The sequence below is a fragment of the Eutrema salsugineum genome, unplaced genomic scaffold, assembly GCF_000478725.1.
Source record: "Eutrema salsugineum unplaced genomic scaffold, Eutsalg1_0 scaffold_11, whole genome shotgun sequence".
In the NCBI taxonomy this organism is placed as follows: domain Eukaryota; kingdom Viridiplantae; phylum Streptophyta; class Magnoliopsida; order Brassicales; family Brassicaceae; genus Eutrema; species Eutrema salsugineum.
In genome coordinates this window covers 11163391-11169903 of record NW_006256901.1, presented here as the reverse complement: position 1 = coordinate 11169903, position 6513 = coordinate 11163391, and the positions used below count along the sequence as shown (strand labels likewise).

The 6513-nt window shown below is 43.5% G+C and overlaps 1 non-coding gene across 1 annotated transcript; it reads left to right on the top strand.

Moving 5' to 3' along the window:
• Positions 1-4805: 4805 nt before the first annotated feature.
• On the top strand, positions 4806-4912 carry LOC112090018. Its single transcript, XR_002901377.1, has one exon. It is a non-coding gene; the product is annotated as a small nucleolar RNA R71 (small nucleolar RNA).
• Positions 4913-6513: the final 1601 nt, after the last annotated feature.

Sequence of the window (6513 nt, the reverse complement as noted above, 5' to 3'; positions counted from 1 at the left end):
CAGGTCGTGTCAAATGCCGAATGCTTGCAAGGTTCCTTCCAGCCAAGTGTTCGTTTGCCACGGTCAAGTGTAAACCATGGCATGAGGATCGTGTCATTCGCCGAGGGTGTGCAAAAGTTGCCACGGCCAAATGTGGACCGTGGCATTCCGTCGCGGCATGTTTAACTTAGTCATTCTGGGCCGTCTAGACCACCTCGCATTCCGGAGAGTGTAACTTCCTCGAGACTTGTCCGAATTGAGTGATTCCGGTTGCAGAAGACAGAGGACTCATTTATCTCCAGCTTTGGTGAAGGAAGCTTCGGTGCTTGGGAAGTGGAAGACTTCCTGGAGGGCTCATCTTCGCAATGCATTTACACGATCAGAGAGGGCTGTCTATACATATGTCTATTCCGGAGACCGTATCTTCCTGCTCATAGCTCCGAACTGGATGATCTTGGATGTTCTCGAAAGAAGACTCAAATTTCTCTGATTCTCATGAAGGCCCCGGAAGCTGAATCGGCCTGGAAGTGCACCGTCCTTCGCATTCTTCAGAGCTTATCGGCTTGGTTCAAACATCAGCGAGACAAGGGTTTCTTCCGACGAGCTTAACTCTCTGCTCGCACGTCCGAATTCCATGATTCCAGTTGCTATAAATCCATGATCCAATGCTCTCCAACTTCTATGAAGCACCTGACATCTGAATCGGACCGGAAGGTTCCCCGGACAGGCGATTTCGGAAACGTGTCTGCACCCGGAGATTTTGGCCGATAGGTTCAATGGCCGGTACGCGTTTTGGCCGATAAAGTCTGCCCGCGGTACGTGAAAATGGCCGATAAAATCCTTCCTGGTACGCGAAAATGGCCGATAACCTCCAAAGACCCAATTTTGCCACTTTTCAAGCTTTGATCACCATTCCACCTCCTGGATTCATCTTTTCAGCTCCAAATGCACCTGATAAACACTCAAAACATGCAAAGACTCATTGGGACCTAATGCATCTCCTAAGTTCTAAAACAAACCCTAAGGACCTAAAATGCATGGAATAAAACATGATTTAGAATGAATTATACAACCTAAATGATGCAAATTATGAACATATCAGCATATAATTCAGGTGGTTCCACTCCACAAGCAAGATAGTTCACAATGTCTGCAAACCAAGGCATCCTCCTCTCTTGAATGCTGTCCACTTCTTCAAACTCCAAATAAGAATGGAGCACCATCAGTGATTCCTCAGGAAGACTGTCATTAAGAGGCACTTCAGAGTCAATTCTCAGCCTAGAGAGATGGTCTGCAGCTCCATTCTCTATACCCTTTTTATCTTGTACTTCCATATCATTTTCCTGAAGTAGAAGAACCCATCTCAATAGTCTTGGCTTAGCATCTTTATTGGTCATCAGATACCTGAGGGCTGGATGATCAGTATATACAATGACTTTTGATCCCACCAGGTAGCTTCTGAATTTATCAAAGGCAAAGACTATTGCCAACATTTCCTTCTCAGTAGTAGCATACTTCTCTTGTGCAGAGTCAAGTGTTCTACTAGCATAGTAGATGACATGAAGCTTCTTATCTTTCTTCTGGCCAAGTACAGCTCAAACTGCAAAATCAGATGCATCTGTCACAACCTCAAAAGGAAGGGACCAGTCTGGGGCTTGGACAATTGGTGCACTGACTAATGCATCCTTGATCATCTTGAAGGCCTCTTCACATTCAGCATCAAAGATGAAATCCACTTCTTTACACAACAGCCTTGTCAAGGGCCTGGCAATTCTTGAGAAGTCTTTGATGAATCTTCTATAAAATCCTGCATGCCCAACGAAACTCCTTATCCCTTTGACTGAAGTGGGGGTTTGCAGGTTCACCATTACTTCCACTTTTGCTCTGTCAACCTCTATGCCCTTCTCAGATATCTTGTGCCCAAGAACTATTCCTTCCTGTACCATGAAGTGGTATTTCTCCCAGTTCAACACCAAGTTATGCTGCTCACATCTCTCCAAGACCTGTGACAAATTAGAGAGACAATCCGAGAAGGAGGAGCCATAGACACTAAAATCATCCATGAACACCTCCACTTTCTCTTCAATAATGTCAGAGAATATATGCATCATGCAACTTTGAAATGTGGCAGGGGAATTACAGAGACCAAAAGGCATTCGCCTGTATGCAAATGTGCCATAAGGGCATGTGAATGTTGTTTTCTCTTGATCTCGGGGATCTATGGGAATTTGGAAGAACCCCGAGTACCCAACGAGAAAACAAAAGAAGGGGTGGTTTGCAAGCCTCTCTAACATCTGATCAATGAAAGGCAAAGGAAAATGATCCTTCCTAGAGGCTGCATTGAGCTTTCTATAGTCTATACACATTCTGTGTCCTGTGACAGTCCTAGTAGCTATCAGCTCATCCTTCTTGTTTTTAACCACTGTGATCCCACCCTTCTTGGGCACAACATGAACAGGAGACACCCATCTTGAATCAGAGATTGGGTAAATTATCCCTGCCTCAAGAAGTTTTAGTATCTCCTTCTTAACCACTTCCTTAAGGTTGGGGTTAAGTCGTCGTTGATGCTCAATAGAGGACATAGATTGGTCCTCTAGGTGGATCCTGTGGGTGCAAATGTCAGGAGAGATCCCTCTAATATCAGCCAAAGAATACCCTATGGCTCTCCTGAATTTTCTTATCTCACTAAGCAATGCACTCTCTTGATCCTCTAATAGGCTATCATTGATGATTACTGGATAAGTGGAGTTTAAGCCCAAGAAAGCATACATGAGCCCTGTTGGTAGAGGCTTGAGCTCAACAGGGGGTGCATCAGCCTCATTCCAATCCTGGTCCAAGCTGCTTTGGTTGGTGTCTGATCCTTTGACAGCAAAAACCTCAGATCCACTTTGTTCCAGCTCCAAAAACCTTGTCACAGGACCCAGCTCTCTAGCATTGTCCAAATACAACTTGTACCCTTCACTTGCTTCAGCTAAGAGCCCATTGTCTCCTTGTTCTTGAGTTAGAGCAGCTTGAAGAGGATCCTCAATGTTCAGTTCCTCAAGCAACTCATCAGCCAACTGATCCATTGTCTCCACATAGAAACATTGACCTTCAATGGTGGGTTTCTTCATCATCTCATTCACATCAAACTTGAGATTTTCAGAACCAAGTTGAAGCTCTATTATCCCACCTCTCACGTCAATAATAGCTCCTGCAGTTGCTAAGAATGGCCTGCCCAAGATAAGAGGATCTACTGGTTCCTCATCCATTTCCAGCACAACAAAATCTGTTGGAACCTCAAAACCACCAATCTTAACAGGTAGATCTTCCAACATACCAACAGGCAATTTAACTGATCTATCTGCAAGGATAAGAGAGATCCTTGCAGGCTTGAAGACTCTAAAGCCCAGCTTCTTTGCTATGGAGAATGGCATCAAGCTGACTGATGCTCCTAGATCACAAAGACATTCAGAGAATAGAAGAGGTCCAATGGCACAAGGCAGTGTGAAACTCCCTGGATCAGTTAACTTCCTTGGAATGAACTTCTTCTGAATGATAGCACTGCATTCATGACTTAGTACCACCATGCCTTGAAGTTCTTTAGTCTTGTTCAAAATGGCATCCTTCAAGAACTTGCCCATCTTTGGCATCATTAGAAATGCATCAATGAGAGGCATTGTGAGTGGTGTCTCCTTGAATGCCTTCTCAAATACAGCTCTTGCCTTGTCCACAAGTTGCTTCTTAAACCTCCCTGGAAATGGGAGCTTGGGTTGGTATGGAGGTGGTGGCACATATACCTTTTCTGGTTCAGGTTCCTTTGCTACCTCTTTACCCTTTTCTGTCCTTGGTTTCTCAGCAACTTGATCATCTTTAAAGGCTGCCTCCCCCTCAGTTTGATCATTGTCCTCAATGATCACATTGTTGTTCTCAATACCAGGTAACTCCTTTCCACTCCTCAGTGTAATGGCCTTAGCATATTCCTTGGGGTTTGGTTAAGGTTTCCAGGTATATGGCCTTGGTTCCTTGAGCTTGAGGCCTGGTTCTGCTTTAGTTCCTTGATTTCCTGCTGCATGGCTGCATTCTGGCTTGCAAAGATCTGTTGACCCTGAAGTAGTTGTTGCAGAATACCAACCATATCTGTCCCCATCTGTGGCTGCTGCTGAACCATTGGTGGCTGAAGCTGTTGTTGAACCGGCACTTGCTGTTGGAACTGTGGAGGACCAAACCCTGGTGGTGCCTTTTGCAGCTGTGAATTGAATCCAGTACCCTGAAACGGTTGCTGTTGCTGACCAAAACCCTGATTCTGAGTAAACTGATTCTTGGGTTGGAATGACCCTTGAAAGTTGTTCTTGGGAACAAAGTTCTGTGGAGCTTGAGAATTGGGATAGACCTGGTCTTGTGGGTTAGCTACATTGGGATTCCTGTAAGAGAGGTTCTGATTTGCATTTCCATATTGATATCTTTGGAACCTCTGATTCTCAATGTAGTTTAGCTCCTCCTGGGTAAGGCCTTCTTCACTTATGTTCTCAAAGATTTGAGAAGGTTCCTCATACTCTCCAACAAAATGCATTGGCTTCTGAGTGGTGAATTTCAGCTTGTCCAATTCACTTCTCAACTCCTTAACTTCCCTAGTGAGCCTCTGTTCTGAGCTTGAACCTTCAGACCTATTTGATCTGTCATAGTCTTCACCATAAGTATCATTGCTCAGTGCTAAGTTCTCCACTAGCTCTACAGCAGAATGTATCTCCTTTCCCAGAAAGTTCCCATTGGAAGCAGTATCCAGCTGATTTCTAATCTTGGGAAGAGCTCCTCTATATAGTGTGCTGAGAAGGGAAGCCTCACTAAACCCATGGTGTGGGCATTGGTTTGTGTAGTTCCCGAATCTCTCATATGCATCACCAAAACTCTCATTGCTGTGCTGAGTGAAGCTAGAGATTTGTTTCATCAGTTTTGCAGTTCTTGAGGTGGAGAAGAACTTAGACAGGAAAGCTTGCTTGCATTGCTCCCAGGTTTGAATGGAGCCTCTTGGAAGATTCTTTTCCCATTGGTGGGCTTTATCACCAAGACTGAATGGGAATAGTCTTAGCTTGAAACTGTCTTCGGAAACTCCATTAATCTTGGTCAGGTCACACACGTTATCAAATTGATCCAAGTGTTCCAAGAGATCTTCCATTGCTAATCCATGGAATTTTGAGTACTGGACCATATTCAACAAGGATGCCTTTACATCAAAGTTTTTGTTTTGCACAGGTGGTGCCTGAATTCCAGCTCCATACTGATGAGCATTGGCCCTGTCATTCTCTCCAACATAGACTTGTGGTTGCTCATATCTCCTTTTCTGGTGTTGGAAGGGCTGGTGTTGGTGGTGCACCTGTTGTCTTTGCTGTACATTGGCCTGATGCCTCTGTTGATGAGCTGGAGCTTGTCCCTGGTGGACATAAGCTTGTTGGTGATGCACCTGTTCCTGATGAACATTACCCTGATTTAACCCTTGACCAACTCCATTACCAGCTCCATTACCCTGAGCCTGTTGCTCCTGAACCGATTGTTCTATGTCTACCACGTGCTCTCTTTGTTCTTCCATATCAGCCTGATCAACCTGTCTTCCACGTCTGTCCCTTCTCCTTCTTGGTACCAAAAGATTGATGTTGTCGTTGAGAGGAAAAGGTGGACCACAGCCTCTTGATCTAGACCTGGTGTTCATACACCTGAAATCACAAACAGAACTTGAAAGTAATTAGTAAAAACAAGAAAGTAAGCACTTGATCTCAAGAACAGATCAAAGCTTAATGCTAAACAACCACAATTTGGCAACGGCGCCAATTGATAACTAAGAGTTTTCAAGGCTCTTTGTAGAGGTTGTCAATCCCCTGTCTTGTAGTACAAGGGGTTTATCAATCCAGATGTGTGGTGATAGACACTAAGCTATGTAATCAGGTTCTTAATTCAAGCAAACAAGAGTGGTTTGGTTAACTAGAGACAACTACAAACTTAAACAGGATTGAAGACTAATGAAATGATTAAACAAGAACTAAACAAATGACAAATGGTGAGAATGTATGTATGATGATGAGAAAGGTCTTAGACATGATAGTGGATTAGGGTGCCTTCAGTGATAAACTAATGAGCTAATGAATCATATGATCAAGCAAACCATTCAACATAAACATCTTTAATTAAGTAATCCTCTCATGAAGGTAGTAACTCTTATGCTAAAACAGTTTCTAACCCAATCATCATCAGTGAAACATGAGATAACAAGCATTAAGAATCAGTTTAATCTGTCATTTAAGCATATAGACAATCATTCCCATGATGAATAACACTTAAATCTCTAACAACCTTGGTTCAGGCATTTCATCAAACACTTTTGGTGCATGAAATGCCCAGAATCTAGACCACATATGATTTGTATGGATCTAGCATAGAGAACAAGTTGTAGAGAATGGAATATGCATGATCTAACCCCTAAGCTCACTAGTCTACCACTTAAGCACCCTAATCTACATATCTAAGACCTTAATATGGAGATTACTCACTAATCATGATCAA